Source organism: Mercenaria mercenaria, chromosome 14 (genome assembly GCF_021730395.1).
Source record: "Mercenaria mercenaria strain notata chromosome 14, MADL_Memer_1, whole genome shotgun sequence".
In the NCBI taxonomy this organism is placed as follows: domain Eukaryota; kingdom Metazoa; phylum Mollusca; class Bivalvia; order Venerida; family Veneridae; genus Mercenaria; species Mercenaria mercenaria.
In genome coordinates, this window is record NC_069374.1 from 42,687,418 (window position 1) to 42,707,451 (window position 20,034).

The 20,034-nt window shown below is 37.4% G+C and overlaps 1 protein-coding gene across 1 annotated transcript in view; it reads right to left on the reverse strand.

The window, feature by feature from the left end:
- The window catches only part of LOC123526814 (DNA repair protein REV1-like), a 94,358-nt gene that overhangs the window by 65,655 nt on the left and 8,669 nt on the right, over positions 1 to 20,034 (reverse strand). The window lies entirely within an intron of this gene.

Genomic DNA, 20,034 nt, shown 5'->3' on the forward strand with positions numbered 1-20,034 from the left:
TCTGTTGACTAATTATCTATTGCAGTCATTCTCTTATGCAAGTTTACAATACATGCTTATTCTCAGCACACTGTCAGGTACAGCAGATGCACAACTGAAAGTCAGAGATAAATCAATTTACGGACCTCTTTAATTCTAACATTCCTTAAGTTGATTTCAATTATACCACAAGAGTCAGTTTCAGGCTTGTTTTCTCAATTCATCTCCCTATCTAAAGTTTTGTTGTTAAAAACTAGATGCCCTGGGGCAACATGTCAAGCCCGTCATTTAACCCATAACTGTGACCTTGACCTCTCTGAATGAGTTAAACATTCATGCAAAATATCAACAAGATTCCTCAATGCATGTCAAGGTTTTGGGCCAGATAAGATCTGACAAGACCTTTGACCTCCAAATGTGACCTTGACCGTTGCAGTAGGAACTTGGGCTGTGCACATGACACTCCGTCTCACTGAGGTTAACACTCAAGCCAAATATAAACAAGATTCCTCAGTGTATGTCAAAGTTATGGGTCTGAAAAGATCTGACACGACCTTTGACCTCCAACTGGGACCTTGACCTTTGAAATAGGAAACTGGGATTTGCGCATGACACTGTTTCACTTAGGTTAACATTCATGCCAAATATAAAAAGATTGCTCCATGACATGCATGTCAATGTTACGGTCCAGACAAACAAATCGGGGACACACAGATGCACACGTATATGCAATGACGCACGCACATATACTGAACAGCCATTTGGACAACTATGTCTTCGCATCCGCAAGCGGGCTCAACAACAAGAGCTGTCGGATGACGGCGTGCTCGACTATTCGAATTCATGGAAGAATGGTCCAAAATATTACCACAGATTTTCAGACAAAATAAAAAATAGATAAGACAAACATTGTTCCTGTATTTGTGGATTTTGATAAGTCTTGCACTGATTGGCAATGTGTGACCATGTTGGTAATGAAGTGTTCAAAGTCATATATCAAACAGTTTAGACAAAATATGGAATGGTATGAGAAATTTATCTTATTTCTATGTCCAAAAAGGGCTACACTGAATAAAAGTCCTTGGCCTAGTTATGAAGTCTTGCCTACATAATGTAAACTGTGATTGTAAATGAGTGGTCAAAGTTTCAAAGCCATATGACAAACAACTTAGGCAAAATATGGACTGGTATGAAAAAGTTTAACTGATTTCAAAGTCCAAAAAGGGCCATAATTCAGCCAAAATAGTTGACAGAGTTATGTACTCTTGCCTACAGATAGAGACTACTGTAAAATCATTTAATTTCATGGGCATGAAATTTTGTGATTTTGGTCAAAATGGCAATTTCACGGGGATATGAATTTGTGGATTTCAACTTTAGAACATACAATGAATGGGAATTTTACATGTTCCTTGGGATTAAATTTCATGGATTGACTCAACCACAAAATCCACGAAAATTAGTCCCCCACGAATATTAATGATTTCACAGTATTATACTGAACAATTGTTGAAAGTTTCAAAGCCATATGTACACTATACAAAATGTGAACTGGTACGAAAAACTTAACCAAGATTTCTAAGTTAAAAGGGGCCATAATTCAGCCAAAATCCTGGATGGAGTTATGTACTCTTGCCTATAACTGGACATGATGATGGTAAACAAGTGTTGAAAGTTTCAAAGCTTTATCTCAAAAGACTTTGCCAAAATGTGGACTGGTACTAAAAACTTAACCAAGGTGTGACGCCGACGCCGTGATTAGTAGGATAGCTCACTTATTCTTCGAATAGCCAAGCTGAAAATGACACGTGTTTACCATTTTATAAACAAAACAGGAATGTCTTCATATTGTTCTAAGTGGATTGTTTGTATGCCCCGGACATCAAGTTTATCACATTCCCCTTTTTGACTCTTTTGCATTTTACATGATTGCACAGAAAGAGAAGATGATCTAGAGTTTATTTAAGCAAGGAAAATGTCTGTGAAACTATAGAATGAAAAATCTTTTAACTTATGGATTGTTCATACACTCACAGAATGTCTGTAAAAAAAACTAGGCCTGGGCGATTACTCGGTTAATCGGATCCGATTCAATTTCTAGGTGAAACTGGTTTCAATTTTGCAAAACCGTTAATCATTCTCGAACAATAAACATCCTACAGTCCCAATAAAATGTATATCAGCTCTACTTCACATTACATCCTTGACAGCAACTTAGACCCGCAGTATATTTTTGCTGAAATACATCAACATAATCAATAGTCCATGATTTGCCTGTTGTTGATTTATTTAAAAAATACGCCTAAATATGACTTATTAATTATCACACTGCTTGCAAACGATAAATGATCGTAAGTTCCTGATGAAGTCAGCTGCCGGAGGTATCTTGATATGGTCGTCAAGAAAGAAAACACCATTTTCAATATTGCGGTCAATTAACCGGTTCGATTCGATGTCATACAAAGGATTAACCGGTTTCAAAATTTTGAAATCGTCCCAACCTTAAAAAAACGTAAATCCTACACCTGTTTAAACTAATACTGCAAAGATCTCAGTTCTTCATGTTTGTCATTTGGATGGGATAATGACTGTTTCATATTTGATACTGACAAATCTTGTATAATTGTTAACAGGTTAATATCTAGCTATATACTAATAGCTTATTTTTTGTTTGTTTTGGGTTTAACGCCGTTTTTCAACAGTATTTCAGTCATGTAACGGCGGGCAGTTAACCTAACCAGTGTTCCTGGATTCTGTACCAGTACAAACCTGTTCTCCGCAAGTAACTGCCAACTTCCCCACATGAATCAGAGGTGGAGGACTAATGATTTCAGACACAATGTCGTTATCAAATAGTCACGGAGAACATACGCCCCGCCCGAGGATCGAACTCACAATCCTGCAATCCGTAGACCAACGCTCTTACCTACTGAGCTAAGCGGGCGGGTACTTATAGCTTATAGCTGATACTTTTGACATTTTTGGCACCTGTTCAATTTCTACTAGGTGTTGACCAGTCACTGGATAGGAGCATATTCTGCACAAACACAATTACAGCTTTATCATGATTATATCTGAGTTATTGGTTAATCACTAACCTTAGGCATTTAGTTTTGATTGTCATATATCAACATCGACTGACAAGAGAGTGTTAATGATGTATATTGTTACGGTTCTTAGCTAACACACTTTAACACAGTCACCTACCTCGCGAAATTTGAGTAAAAATCAAAATATGCAAGTAGGAAGTCATGGCACTTGAATATTTTTGCGATCACGTTCAAAAATCGACGAATTTGCTCAAACTGTCCGTTGCTCTTTAAAAACTCCTTTGGAGTAGTTATTTTACCGATATCACATGAGCACTTGTAGACACTTGTCGCTTTATACAAATATAATTATACGATGTCTATGTAAGCGTCTAGAAGATATTTGTTTTTGTTTTGGTCAGTGATTTGCAACTGCGAAAATGAAGAGGAAAATTACAATTTTCTTTGAGTGAAAAAGCCCTGCTTGGGACACCATGGGCAGTGACATGAAAGAACTTAAAACTTCAGAGTCCAGCCAAAAGTCCAAAGAATCATCGAGTACTTTGGTTCATACATCTGAAACAAAAAAGTCCCGGTCTGTTCTACCTTGAAAAAGTGGAAAATGGAGCTAAACTTTAAACTTTTATATGAAACCAAACAACAACAAAACAACTTAATAAATTTAGCATGTAAAACAGCCTTTAAATAATTGCTAGTGAAACCAAGAACTTTGCTAGTGGAAAAAATGGCACTAGCAAAAACTTGCTTGTGGGAAAAAAAGTTAAATAGGATCCCTGACCTAATGATTACAAACAAGTGTGCAAACTTTTCAAGCTGTAACTCTTATAGTTTTTAAGAAAAGGTGGACCTAAACAAAAGTTTTAACCAACAAACTCAATTTTTTTTAAGTACAAAAAGGGCCATAATTTTGACAAAATGCATATCAGAGTTATGGTTCTTGGTCTACAAAGTCCCCTTAAAATGATAAACAACTATGCAAAGTTTCAAAGCTGTAGCTCTTATAGTTTTCGAGAAAAGATGGTTCTAAACCAGCCCTTTTTTTATGGTTTTGGGGAAAGATGGTGGGTCCTTTCAGAAGGGGAAATTTGCGTCGTAAAATACCAAATTGGGGATTTTTTTTATATAAAAAAACCCCAAAAGCACAGATTGATTAAGATCAAGGCCTCCCCTGGCTCTTTCACACTTTTAGCTATGACTTAAGCCAATTGCAAAATCTTGAGACCATTTCATACCCAAAAGTGCCAGAATTAGAAGCCATTATTTTTTTTTTTAAATATCTATTCCATTTAACACTTTAACCAAGCAATGTTCCCTTGAACCATTTCATCCTAGTATCACACTGAATCAAGAATAGTTTTTAATCTTCTCATTAAAATGTTCAAAAGGTGGCAGGGGAGTGCAAATTTGCGAATTCCACATTGACGTGTGGGTACCAGTGTTGAAATATCCATAGAAATCTCGTTTTTGCTTATTTTTCTTTGAAACTACTATGGACTATTGCAGATACTATAGACTACATAAAGACGACTCTCCGGTCCTATGCACCTGTCGCTTTCCATGCCAGATGTAGTGAAAATTGGCCAAATCACCCAAATTTTATAGACCAAAATTTGCCTAACCTGGCCTCACTTTGATCTCTGCCATTCATCTGTTTTGTATTTTTAAATCCAATTTCGTAGCATATATGTATAGTGCGAATATAGATGCATACCCAGGTGGCGTGGAATGTGTCTCCCAACCACCACTTTATTTCCCTAATTTTCACTTGATAAAAAGTGGATGGATAACAGCCGAGCGTCTGGTCAACTTTTTGTTCTGATGTTTATGTTTTAGCCTCAACCGGAAGTACGGAGCTAGGAATTTTAAAACACCCGCCATGTAGAATCATTAACCGTTCCTCATTCCCCAGATATATTAAAGAATTAATAATGATAAATAACCAGTAAGATAGATATAGCCTTTATATCTACCCTGTCCTGTTTACACAGAAAATCGACCGGGCCAAACTACGAAAACCGCTCCCCTGCCACCTTAAGTTTTTTAAGATGTTTAAATAAAATAAAATATAACCTGTCCTGAATCCTAAGACACTTATAGTGATATCAACTGAACAAAAAGTGTTGCCGTGCCTTGCAAGATAGCCGGTGAATAAGCCAACAAAAGTGCCCACCCCTCCACGCAAAAATCAGCCAAAATTTGCATTCTGAATCAAAGAAAAACTATTTACTACCTTTAAAGTTAATTTCACATGATATTTACATTTTAAAGCCTTTCAAATGTTAAAACCATGTACTTTTAACATAGTTTTGGTATACAAATGCAGATTACCGTACTTATCCTATCGGGACACCCTTTAAAAGCCACCCATCCAGCCTTTGGGGCCACCCCAGTCACTATATAGCTTAATGGCATCGCTAGATACAGACACATAAGTTGCTTTTAAACAAAATGGCATGAATAGTCATTATATAGGCACTAATTTCTTCTTCTGGCCGTTTTATGATACGAATCCTACTGGCTGGGGGTCCTTAGATTCATTATTATATGGCCACCTACTGCCATTTTGGGACTCGCTAGGCCGAATTTAGTACTCAGAAATGAATAAAACCACTATAGGTTACAGTTCATTCCGTAATGGGTTTAAATACATGCAAAAAATCAATATTTGAGTGGTTTAAAAATTTGTCTACTTTCCTTAAGGTGGCAGGGGAGTACAAATTTGCGAATTCCACATTGACGTGTGGGTACCAGTGTTGAAATATCCATAGAAATCTCGTTTTTGCTTATTTTTCTTTGAAACTACTATGGACTATTGCAGATACTATAGACTACATAAAGACGACTCTCCGGTCCTATGCACCTGTCGCTTTCCATGCCAGATGTAGTGAAAATTGGCCAAATCACCCAAATTTTATAGACCAAAATTTGCCTAACCTGGCCTCACTTTGAACTCTGCCATTCATCTGTTTTGTATTTTTAAATCCAATTTCGTAGCATATATGTATAGTGCGAATATAGATGCATACCCAGGTGGCGTGGAATGTGTCTCCCAACCACCACTTTATTTCCCTAATTTTCACTTGAAAAAAAGTGGATGGATAACAGCCGAGCGTCTGGTCGACTTTTTGTTCTGATATTTATGTTTTAGCCTCAACCGGAAGTACGGAGCTAGGAATTTTAAAACACCCGCCATGTAGAATCATTAACCGTTCCTCATTCCCCAGATATATTAAAGAATTAATAATGATAAATAACCAGTAAGATAGATATGCCTTTATATCTACCCTGTCCTGTTTATACAGAAAATCGACCGGGGCCAAACTACGAAACCGCTCCCCTGCCACCAAAGCTAAAGTAATTGCTCAATGTATAAAATTATTCCTTTAATAGTTTGCAATTTTTGAATTATTTCCCTTTAATGGGCATTTTGTCACTACTTAGATGTTTATAAAGCATTAATATTTTGTTCTTTATTTTTGACCTTTGTATTTCAAACTTAATATCAGGTCATTTATCAAAAATAGTGTTGTCTTTTTTTTTTTTTTTTTATCACTTTTAAAAAGCTTTTTAAATGATTACAATTTAATTATATATAAGAGCTGTCACTAATGGTGACAAATGCCCCTGCAGCACCTTGACCTTTGACCTGGTGACCTTTGACCTGGTGACCCCAAAGTCAGTAGGGGTGATGTACTCAATAAGTACTATCAGCATGTGAAGTTTGAAGGTCCTGGGTGAAGTGGTTCGCATGTAAACTGCTTTCATGCAGAAAGTTAACGTTGGCCCCTGCGACCTTGACCTTTGACCTGGTGACCCCAAAGTTAGTAGGGTTGGTGTACTCATAAAGTACTATCAGCAAGTAAAGTTTGAAGGTCCTGGCTGCAGTGGTTCGCGAGTAAAGTGCTTTCATGCAGAAAGTTAACGTTGGCCCCTGCGACCTTGACCTTTGACCTGGTGACCTCAGTCAGTAGGGTTGGTGTACTCATAAAGTACTATCAGCAAGTAAAGTTTGAAGGTCTTGGGTGCAGTGGTTCGAGAGTAAAGTGCCTTCATGCAAAAAGTTAACGTTGACCCCTGCGACCTTGACCTTTGACCTGGTGACCCCAAAGTCAGTAGGGTTGGTGTACTCATAAAGTACTATCAGCAAGTAAAGTTTGAAGGTCCTGGCTGCAGTGGTTCGCGAGTAAAGTGCTTTCATGCAGAAAGTTAACGTTGGCCCCTGCAACCTTGACCTTTGACCTGGTGACCTCAAAGTTAGTAGGATTGGTGTACTCATAAAGTACTATCAGCAAGTAAAGTTTGAAGGTCCTGGCTGCAGTGGTTCGCGAGTAAAGTGCTTGGTGACCTCAAAGTCAGTAGGGTTGGTGTACTCATAAAGTACTATCAGCAAGTAAAGTTTGAAGGTCTTGGGTGCAGTGGTTCGAGAGTAAAGTGCCTTCATGCAAAAAGTTAACGTTGGCCTCTGTGACCTTGACCTTTGACCTGGTGATCCCAAAGTCAGTAGGAGTTGTGTACTCAATAAGTACTATCAGCATGTTTAGTTTGAAGGTCCTGGGTGCAGTGGTTCGCGAGTAAAGTGCCTTCATGCAAAAAGTTAATGTTGGCCCCTGTGACCTTGACCTTTGACCTGGTGACCCCAAAGTCAGTAGGGGTGGTGTACTCATAAAGTATTATCAACATGTGAAGTTTGAAGGTCCTGGGTGCAGTGGTTCGCGAGTAAAGTGGGGAGGGCAGAAGGGGGTTCCCCTCCCGCACCCACCCCCTTTTCGACTTCACTCCTTTAAAAAATACCCTTCAGCAACATGCTTTCACAAAATCCTGGCTAGAACCCTGCATACACCAAACCGCAAAATAAACGCAACGATTGGGGAAACACATATAATTCGAAAATAAACAATTCAAATGATGAATAACGAGTTTATTTCATTTCATTGGTACCTTACCTACATACTGTGTAAATTTCATTAAAATATATCAACAAATAACCCCGACTTCATTATGTCAAAGTTCATTACCCACAAGTTCAATTTTCACACATTGTCAATATCTCGTGTATCCTCCATTGGCCTGAATACAAGCAACGCATCTACGTCTCATGGAGCCAATTACATTCGCGATATCGTTCTGTGGAATATTGTTCCACTCTTGGATAAGAGCCTGACATAACTGTTGAAGGTTGTTCGGTGGTGGTTGACGTGCATACACGCGTGTTTTGAGCTCCGCCCAGATGTTCTCTGTCGGAGCCAGGACTGGCGACAAGGATGGCCAGTCCAGGACATTAACATTATTGTTTCCTAGAAAGTTAGTTGTTAGGTTCGCTGTGTGAGGCCTTGCATTAAAATGCTGGTATATGCCACCGCATAGATTTTGTTGCATATACGGGATCACTTCCGGTTGGAGAACGTCATTTACGTACCTATGGGCGTTGACGTTGCCGTTGAGAATTACTAGATTAGTACGTCCAAACAGATTTACTGGGACATACCAGCCCAGATGTGCACGCTTCCACCACCCCACCGGTCATACCTCTGTACCCACAGATCTGCTACTCGCTCACCATGTGCGCGCCATACACGTACACGTCCATCCAGCCGGTTGACGTCGACCTTGGATTCGTCCGAAAATAGCACTTGACCCCATTGCCTGCGGGTAAATCGTAGATGTCTCGTAGCCCAGTTTAAATGCCCCTGCCGATGTCTAGCAGTGAGAATCAATCCTTTCTTCAGGCGTCTAGCCTTGAAACCAATAGCATATAGCCGAAGGAGTATGGTATCACCGCTGACATTACGTTTACAATGAACAAATATGCAATTAGTACAAGTACATGCACATTACTTTATTTGTATCATTGTATGAAGTAGTGCACTGAATCGCATATGAAATATTATTAATATGACTTCATTGCGTTATTTATTTAATTGATACCAACAAGGTTGATACATATAACTGGTTATTTATTTAAAATAAAGAATGATTGCAATGTTTTGTACATGTATATGAGACTCACCCATTAATCCCAATAGTATTCCTGGCGGTAGTTGTGGCTTTTTAGGAATCTGTCCTGACGGTGGGCAGCTTGCACCTGTGCGTCTTGTGCCGGTGTTGTCACTTTGGGGCGTCCTGTCCTTGGCCGATCAAGAACATGACCAGTTTGTAACAGACCAGGGCACTAGACAACTTTGGGGACAGGTACCCATACCCTCAGGAAGGGGAATTTTTTGACATTTTAAGACGAAAAGGGGAAGTTTAAGCCATGTATATGTGACTACTTTCACACTTATTAATACTGTTTTCAATCATTCCTAACTGATGTGACTGTATTGCAAAAGTAATCTTCCTTAGAGGCACTATATAATATTAAATGATAAAGTTCATATCTATTTGTGTCAAACAACCTATCATAGGGGAATTTTCTTCTGAGAAAGGGGAAAAAACATATTATTTTAGGAGGGGAATGGTACCCATATTCGGCCCCAAAAATGGCTAAACGAGTGCCATGTAGATGTTGATGGAGTCTTACAATCATCGAAGAATGACAACCTAATGCTGCAGCTATACGTCTCGTGGACATTCCAGCATGTAGCATTCCGACAGCCTGATTTCGCAAATTATCCGGAAGTCGTGGCATTGCAAAAGACTATTTATGTCAGCTAAAAATCTTTTGGGGTGTTTTTTTAATTGTAAAATCGTAACAGGTCACGAAATAAGCGATTTTTTAAAAATAATTTACTTACTTTCAGCGCGCACGTGCAAAACGTGCTTTTCGTATTGTTGTGCCAGTCAGGTGTCACGGTACGATGATTTCAATAAATTGTAGTGGCATAGCAGGGTTTTTTCTAGCTAATTTGGGAACATAGCCTTTACCCCCAAAATTGGGAATTTTGACGCGTAATTGTTCCAAATTGGGAAATATGTAGTCCCATAGGATATAGTAAGGATGTGTTTAAGTACTTTCTCATACACTTGTTTCACATTGTACAACCTCTTTAACATACTTCCATTACAAAATTGTCCGTAATTTGGTCAATGTGCAATTTTGATGAAATTTTTTTCAGAATGTAGATTGGGAATTTTTGCACTCATTTTGGGAAAACAATATACTTTTTGGCATTGGGAATATAGCTGAATAACGGCTATAAAAACCACCAAAAAACAAGGAGCTGCGTTCAATAAACGCTTGATGTCCCCGGTGGCATCCTTGTCGATACAAAGCAACCAAGTCCAAAAGGAGGTCAAGGTCAAACTGAGGTCAGGTGATGTTTGAAGATGAGGAATGGTCACAGGTTACATCTGTATTAGTACCAATTCATTCTAGTAAGGAGTATTGATGCTAGGTGAAACGGTCCCGTTTGGTTAACTAAGAGAAGGCCCATATAAAGCAACCAAAGTCCAAAATGAGTCAAGGTCAAGGTCAAACTGAGGTCAGGTGATGTCTGAAGATGAGGAATGGTCACAGGTTACATCTGTATTAGTATCAATCCATTCTTGTAAGCGGTATTGATGCTAGACGAAACGGGCCCATTTGGTTAACCAAGAGATGGCCCATATAAAGCAACCTAAGTCCAAAATGAGGTCAAGGTCAAGGTCAAACTGAGGTCAGGTGATGTCTGAAGATGAGGAATGGTCACAGGTTACATCTACATTAGTATCAAGTCATTCTAGTAAGGGGTATTGATGCTAGACGGAACGGTCCCATTTGGTTAACCTCGTACGGACGGACGGACGTTCCTACATATGGATACTTATGTGGCTACTCTTTTGTTTTCTCTATTGTTCTTTTAGCCACGTAAGAGAAAAATAGCCACATAAAAACCTTACGGAATGAATGACATCAAAGAAAAAGTACTGTTACCTATTGTTCCTATAGCCACCTAAGTATGCAAATGTCAGCTCGGACAGATGGACGGACAGGACGCTCACTATAGGCCTCCCGCATCAGTAGATGCCGGGGGGTATAAAAAACCCTGCATAGTAATATTTTACATGTATAAATCATATTCAAATACGTTTGGGTTAGTAAAATATATTTACTGCGGAAATATTAAAAAAAGATTTGTGTTGCATTTATTTTGCGGTTCGGTGTACATACTAGGTTTAAATCACTAGAAAATTCGTAATTTTCGATATTATTTGATAATTTTTACATAAAGCAATGAGGAATTGAATCCCCTTTCGATACATGTAAGTTTTACTTGAATTTATGGCCAATTCATGACATAATAATTTACTGTTATGTTTAAACCATAAGATGATTCAGTTTTTTGTTTTACGATTTCATCATTTAAGTTTATTGCCTGATCATGTTTTCAACTAAATCTTTTCACCACATAAAAGTCTTTGCTGGTTTTGACGCATTGTCATTCATCAGATGTTCTACATAGTACCCAGGGAACCTAGTCAAAATAATTCGACGTTCAGACTGTTTTATATTTGTGACGGGCAATCTAAACGTCAAAACTTTGAAGGACCAAAATAATGGAAGTTAAAGTACACAGTCATGTAAAGTTATTGGTTTTATATGGCGTGTAAACACACGGTAAACGTCGATCGTGTACAGTACATACCAAGGTTTAAATCACCAGAAAATTCGTAATTTTGGATATTATTTGATAATTTTAACACAGATTAATGAGGAATTGAATCCCCTTTCGATATATGCAAGTTATATTTTAATTTATGTCCAATTTGTAAACAGGTCCCAGAAAAGTCACAAATTAGCTATATAGCTAAATCTAGCTATATATAGCTAGAAGTAGCTATAAAACCAATACCAGTAAGGCAAAATATGTCAAAACAAGATGCAAAATGGTCATAATCACGTTCAAAAGGTTTGTAAGATGAAAGACAATAACACAAAACCAAGATCTTTGTAGTCACATTTTTAGTAACTGCGGCAGTATTTTGCGATAAATCTTCACTGAATTTTTCACTTGTGATAATCATCGTATATATGACAAATTTATAAATGACTAATCCAGAGCTCCAGATAAGCTGCGTATTTACGCAATTAAAATTGCAGAAAACCCAATTTAATTCATACAGGTTGCGTACTGAAACGCAAGTAATATTCCTAATACCCAATTCGTAAAAAATCGCTTGCGTATCGCATTTTCCTTATAACTAGAACGGGTACGAGACTAACACTAGATTTGACTGACTGATTATACGTTACTGCAGAACAGGTTGCAATTTATCGGAAAAATTACAGGACCATTCAGTCGGCTGATCTGTGTTATTTGGACGCTTTGTAAACAATTTTTTTACGCCAATAAAATGTAAAAGGGGTTGCAGAAAAAAACATTGTTGCAGCACAAACAAACAAATAGTGGGATATTTTGCTGTTCAACAATGACAGTTCTTTGTTTGTGACGATGTAGTGTCACCAATACTGGATGACATCTTTTAGGAGAATGCATATTGCAGTAATCGTGAAAAAGAAACCAACAGTATGAAACATTCATTACAATTTTAAATACATTTTTGTATTAAACATTGAAGAGCACCATTAAAATACATAGTCAGTCCTGTTTAATAATATATACCATGTATACTGTAAGCAAAAAATACTCATTTGTTAGTGCGAGATTGGTAAAATACCCAACTGGTTTTAGCAAATACCCAATTGCTTTTGAAAAGGCTGGGTAATGATATTATTTTTACCCAATTCAAATTTCCAATACTCAATTCAGACAAAAAGTGATGGGTAAATACCCAATTGCACCAAAAGCTTATCTGGAGCTCTGCTAATCGCAGAAATTAGCAACATGTATTGAAACTGAAACTGCATAGATCTCCATTCTTTGTGATTGTCTTTTGTCTCATAAACCATCTGAAAAGGATATTAACTATTTTATATTTGATATTCACATATTTTGAACAACTGTTATTGGTTTTATAGCAATAACTAGCTATATATAGCTAAATTTAGCTATATAGTTAATTTGTGACTTTTCTGGGACCTGGTGAAATAATCAACATTTTAACCTATAGCATACATGTGATACGTCCCGGATTGTCCGGGATTGTCCCGGAAATTACATACATAGTAAGTCTCCTAATTCTGTTCACCTCGGGAACGCAATAAATTCACGTGCCGAACTATAGATGTATTACCCGTATACATGTATTTACCTCCCTTAGAAAGCTAGATGACATTTGCTGCAAATTAATACAAGCAAGTGAACAATGTTTAGTCTCGGGGGAAACTACATGTATATTATGATATTTTTGCATGAAACAGACGAATACCAATGTCACGGTGTATGTCCAGAACAAAAGGTAAAAATCCCGGAAATTTTAACTCAGAATCCCGGAAACGTTCTGAAAAATTATGGCATGTATGCTATAGCATGTAAAGCGTCGGCAGCAATGGAAATTTCATCGGAAGTTGCTTCAACTATTTTGGTCATTCTAGCAGGCTGGGCACATCTCCCAATTGGGGTAAATTACCACGTTCCGGGTAACAGTGATTCATTTTGAAATCTGAAGATACGAGTCCATGGGACTCACATATTTTGAAACAATGAGTCCCACTCCCAGCCAGTGGGTAATGAGTCAAAAAGGGACTCAATATATTATGAAACAGTAAGTCCCAAATTTGAATTGTTTGCTTTTTCACATCCTGTACTTTGTATATTGGTTGACTGATTGATTGATTTCATGGGTTTTACATCCTATATATCTACACCAGAAATGAACTAAACAGGATGAGGAGAAAAAAAACTGTTAAAGTTGTATTTTGAAAGTTTCTGTTCTTTGCAGCTTTGTTCATTTTTACGTTGTCAGTACAGATTGTGCAGTACATATTATCTTCACTTTTGTCATAGTATAACCACGAATATAGAGTAGGTCATTTAGAAACAAATTTACTTTTCTTTCGTATCTTAATTTTCCGACGTGCTCGCAGCCGCTGCTTCATTTTCTGTTGAAGTGCTCACTTCTTCGGTACCCAACAATTCACTCGAAGTTAGACCAATAAAAAACAAGAGCACCGCCTTGCGGGTGCTGACGCTCATCTGATTTTTTTTGTGTGATAGAAATATTGTCCTACCCGTGATTTTCTAAGTCTAAAAAGGGCCATCATTCTTGCAAAAAGCAGGATAGAGTTATGTTTTTTGATGTACAGTGTCCACTTATGATGGTGAAAAACTGTTGAAAGTTTTAAAGCAATAGCTTTGATAGTTTATGAGAAAAGTTGACTTAAACATAATACTCAACCAAGAAAATGATTTTCTAAGTCCAAAAGGGGCAATAATTATTGCAAAAATCAGGATGGAGTTACGCTGCTTGCTGTACAGGGTCAGCTTATGATGGTGAACAAGTGTTGCAAGTTTCAAAGCAATAGCTTTGATAGTTTAAGAGAAAAAGTTGACCTAAACATAAAACTTAACCAAGAAATCTGATATTTTCTAAGTCCAAAAGGGGCCATAAATCTTGCAAAAAGCAGGATGGAGTTATGTTTCTTGCTGTACAGGGTCAACTTATGATGGTGAACAAGTGCTGCAAGTTTTAAAGCAATAGCTTTGATAGTTTAGGATAAAATCTGACCTAAACATAAAACTTAACCAAGAAAACTGATTTTCTAAGTCCAAAAGGGGCAATAAATCTTGCAAAAAGCAAGATGGAGTTATGTTTCTTGCTGTACAGGGTCAGCTTATGATGGTGAACAAGTATTCCAAGTTTCAAAGCAATAGCTTTGACAGTTTGGGAGAAAAGTTGACCTAAACATAAAACTTAACCAAGAAATCTGATATTTTCTAAGTACAAAAGGGGCCATAAATCTTGCAAAAAGCAAGATGGAGTTATGTTTCTTGCTATACAGGGTCAGCTTATGATGGTGAACAAGTATTCCAAGTTTCAAAGCAATAGCTTTGATAGTTTAGGAGAAAAGCTGACCTAAACATAAAACTTAACCAGGCAACGCCGACGCAGACGCCGACGCCGACGCCGACAACCACTCAAGTGATGACAATAACTCATCATTTTTTTTCAAAAAATCAGATGAGCTAAAAATGGAAAGTTTTTGCTGTTTGGGATCTAACTTCAGCTGTTTTTTCAACGGCATCGTCAGATTGTTGAAATATTTTGGCCGAAATATCCCGGTACTTTGAAAACAATACTCCCAAACATAAAATAAATGACCGTCACCGATTGGTTAAAAAAATCACTACTGTCCAATCAGAATATGCTTTACAAATCAAACGGTGATAAGGTAGTTTTGACGCATGAAAAGCATCCACGACATCCGTTCTACTTTTTAAACCATTAGAGGAAGTAAACGAAGGTACACATTATGTCAGTGAAATTGTTTGCGTCCCGCGGCTGCACACATTTCAAATTAACGCGTCCCCCGTGAAAAATATGCGTCTTTGACGCAGGACGCACAGCAAAATGAATCACTGGGGTAATATACCCCAATCGGGGTGACACTGCTGTAAGGGGAGTAGTCATGATTTACCCATCACGCTGCCCTCCGCTGAATCATTTTGATCTGGTGGATGTTTTGTTGGGTGTAAGGGTTCCAAACACAGCTAGCATATTCTAGCTGTGGCCTGACTAGTAATTTATAAGCTACTTCTCGAACTTTTGGGTTCTTGCATGGGATGTTTCGTTTAATGAAGTTTAGTGTTCGGGTAGCTTTGGACGTGACTAAATTGATGTGTTTATTCCATTTTAGATCTGAGGATATAGTGACCCAAAGGTACTTTGCATCAGGAACTGTTTCCAAGACTTGGCCATGGAGTGTGTACTTGGATTTAAAAGGGTTTTTTGACCTTGTTATGTTCATAACAGTGCATTTTGAGGGGTTGAACTCCATGTCCCACTTACTTTCCCATATCTGTAACCTATTTAAGTCTTGCTGGAGGATGTCCCAGAATAGTCACAAATTAGCTATATAGCTAAATCTAGCTATATATAGCTAGAAGTAGCTATAAAACCAATACCAATAATGCAAAATATGTGAAAACAAGATGCAAAATGGTCATAATTTTGTCCAAAAGGTTTATAAGATGAAAGACAATAACACAAATCCAAGATCTTTGTAGTCACATTTTCAATAACTGTGGCAGTATTTTGCGATAAATCATCAGTGAATTTTTCACTTGTGATAATCATCGTAGTATAAGACAAATTTATAAATGACTAATCGCAGAAATTCGCAACATGTATTGAAACTGAAACTGCATAGATCTCCATTCTTTGTGATTGTCTTCTGTCTCATAAACCATTTGAATGGGATAATAATTATTTTACATTTAATATACACATATGTTAAACAATCAGTGTTCATTCCAGGATTCTTTTAAGTGGGGTCAAAGGGCCCCATGATGGCAAAAAATTGGGGACATTTGAAAAAAATAGGGGCCATGAAAGAAAAACTGATTTACATGAAAGGAAAGGCTGTATTTTTAACACTTTTCTTACATGGGGTTCAAGGTATTATTTTCGCGGTTCGTAAAACATAATTACAAAGAGAAAAGTGGACACTTCACAGGTCGCTCAACACGACAAAAACGAAACAAGTCATAATATTTTGACCGTTACCGAAACTTAACCACGGAAAGTCCGACAGCCATGAATGCGGATTTACTACGGAATTAATGTTTGTCGCCTGATTTTGGCTAAGCGGTTAGGCTATTGAGTGGTCTAGCGGTCTCGAACATGTCATCTTTCTTTGGAAATTTGTTCTCCATCGTCTGCTTTTTTTTAACGGTTAGAGAAAAACATAAAATTGGATTTCTTTTTTCTCCGAATCGCGACTGTTTTTTTTTTGTCCGCCATTGCATAGCAACATTGAAAGCTGTATGTTGTTAGGCGACCGGAGACTGGCTACTATTTTAACATCGACCAATGAAAATGCGCGTTACGTCATCGGAAGAGTCGTATTCGATTCACAACTTCTGGAAGTCGGTTCATTGTAAACGGACTGTTTTCTGAAAAAGTGTGCGCCCGACGGGCGCTATAGGGCAAACTTTTATGCGCTAATACAGTAAAATACGCACCTATGGCCCCATGGCGCGGCCTGGAATGAACACTGAACAATAGTTATTGGTTTTATAGCTATATAGCTAATTTGTGACTTTTCTGGGACCTGTTCTTGGGCAGAACTATTTACAGTTAAGTAGACAGCAGTGTCATCGACGAATAACCGAACCTGTGAAATTAGATTTTCAGGCAGGTCATTAATGTAGAGTAAGAATAGAAGGGGGGCCTAGGACGGAGCCCTGTGGGACTCCAGACGTTACTGGAACTTCTTCTGATGTTTCACCATTCACAAGGACAGACTGGCGCCTGCCAATCAAAACAAGAGCACCGCCTTGCGGGTGCTGACGCTCATCTGATTTTTTTTGTGTAATAGAAATATTGTCCTACCCATGATTTTCTAAGTCTAAAAAGGGCCATCATTCTTGCAAAAAGCAGGATAGAGTTATGTTTCTTGATGTACAGTGTCCACTTATGATGGTGAAAAACTGTTGCAAGTTTTAAAGCATTAGCTTTGATAGTTTATGAGAAAAGTTGACTTAAACATAATACTCAACCAAGAAAATGATTTTCTAAGTCCAAAAGGGGCAATAATTATTGCAAAAAGCAGGATGGAGTTATGTTGCTTGCTGTAAAGGGTCAGCTTATGATGGTGAACAAGTGTTGCAAGTTTCAAAGCAATAGCTTTGATAGTTTAAGAGAAAAAGTTGACCTAAACATAAAACTTAACCAAGAAATCTGATATTTTCTAAGTCCAAAAGGGGCCATAAATCTTGCAAAAAGCAGGACGGAGTTATGTTTCTTGCTGTACAGGGTCAACTTATGATGGTGAACAAGTGTTGCAAGTTTTAAAGCAATAGCTTTGATACTTTAGGATAAAAGCTGACCTAAACATAAAACTTAACCAAGAAAACTGATTTTCTAAGTCCAAAAGGGGCAATAAATCTTGCAAAAAGCAAGATGGAGTTATGTTTCTTGATGTACAGGGTCTGCTTATGATGGTGAACAAGTATTCCAAGTTTCAAAGCAATAGCTTTGATAGTTTAGGAGAAAAGTTGACCTAAACATAAAACTTAACCAAGAAATCTGATATTTTCTAAGTACAAAAGGGGCCATAAATCTTGCAAAAAGCAAGATGGAGTTATGTTTCTTGCTATACAGGGTCAGCTTATGATGGTGAACAAGTATTCCAAGTTTCAAAGCAATAGCTTTGATAGTTTAGGAGAAAAGCTGACCTAAACATAAAACTTAACCAGGCATCGCCGACGCAGACGCCGATGCCGACGTCGACAACCGCTCAAGTGATGACAATAACTCATCATTTTTTTTCAAAAGGCAGTGGCTACGATTACGGTATCGTAATCCTAGCCTCCGATTCTAGGATTACGGAAGTTCCGTATTCCTAGACACAGCTATGAGGATAGGCTAGGATTACGGAAATACTTAAGGATATCCAATGTATGTTAGGACATGCACAAATGTTATTGTAAACTAACTTATTTCACTAAAAATATCGTGTTTTTTTTTCATGCCTGCCCTATTATTTCGTGCTATCGATCAGCCATTTCGGGTTAGTATAATCTTAAAGAAACAGGCGAAATCAACATCCGTATGTATAAATAAGTTTTTCTTTCCAAAACCACACTTAATAAATATATTTCTTGTTTGAAAATTGGCAGACAAATGAAGAATTATATATATTCTTAATAATAGCTCAAAAATATTTTTTTAAATATTTATTCCTTAAAAGTTTATGATTTGATTTTGCCAGTCACTTTAGATTTCCTCGCATATAGAATCGGGCGAAATCAACACCCGTATTCGTTTTCGTATTTCATTTCGCTATTTTAAGTGAAAAAAGTAAGTTTACAACATCATTTATGCATGTATTATATTTGATGCCTCTTAAGTATTTCCGTAATCCTAGCCTATTCTCATAGGTATGTCTAGGAATACAGAACTTCCGTAATCCTAGAATCGGAGGCTAGGATTACAGTACCGTAATCGTAGCCACTGCCTTTTCAAAAAATCAGATGAGCTAAAAAGACTTGACCCATTGCAACGTGGTGCCCTGAACGCCATGTTGATGAAGTTTATACAGAAGTTTCAGATGGTTAACCTTGTCAAATGCTTTAGAGAAGTCCAGAAGGATCAGGTCCGTCTGGTGGCCTTGAATTAAGGTATTTCCGCAAATTGAAATTAGAAATCCATGTGAAAAATCATGACCCTCGAAACAGCTTTCAAAATGCAAGGACACAAAAAATATATGATAAAAATTGAAAAGATATATCTGTAGGTAAACTTGCGAGCATGAAAGCTACGCTGAACCCTATCTCTACAGTGCTTTGGAAGAAAATGAGTGAACATTTTTGGTGCAAAATTTCGGTATCGTATGCAACCTAAATTGTTATAAAACATTTATTTTCAAATCAAAGAAATGCCAAAATAGTGCATACGAGCGTTACTTTTTCAAGAAAATGTCGTTAAACATTCTAATGCGCAAAACACGTGCACAGTTTTTCTAAAATATTTCGCCGCCATGTTCATTTCAAGGAATAAAATATATTATTGTTCTTTTACCTGAGATTCCTTACTGAAATATGTATGTCTCCTTATTCATGGTTAGATATATCCATTTAGTATAATTTTTCACTGTCCGATCTCCTTAATCTGTTACCGATCCTTCACATTTAAAGAATAAACGCAATGTGTAATGATAGTTTTTCGCTTTACACACCTCCCTTGGACAAGAAAGCCATCTCACTTAAAATTTGTAAGCATCCGCTGACAAAATATTACTGAAAGATCGAAACTTTTTCTAAAATAAAGTTGAATTTCAATCATTTTCAAAAACTGGAAATATTACACATTGTGTTGAATTTATAAATAAAACAAAAATCCCCAAAATAAACCATTTTAGATCTTTTCCGGGAACTATACGTTTCAGCCGAACAACGCATTTCAAGATGACACAACACTGATTTCTCTTCGTAAACAATGTCAAAGTTCACCTGAGGAACAT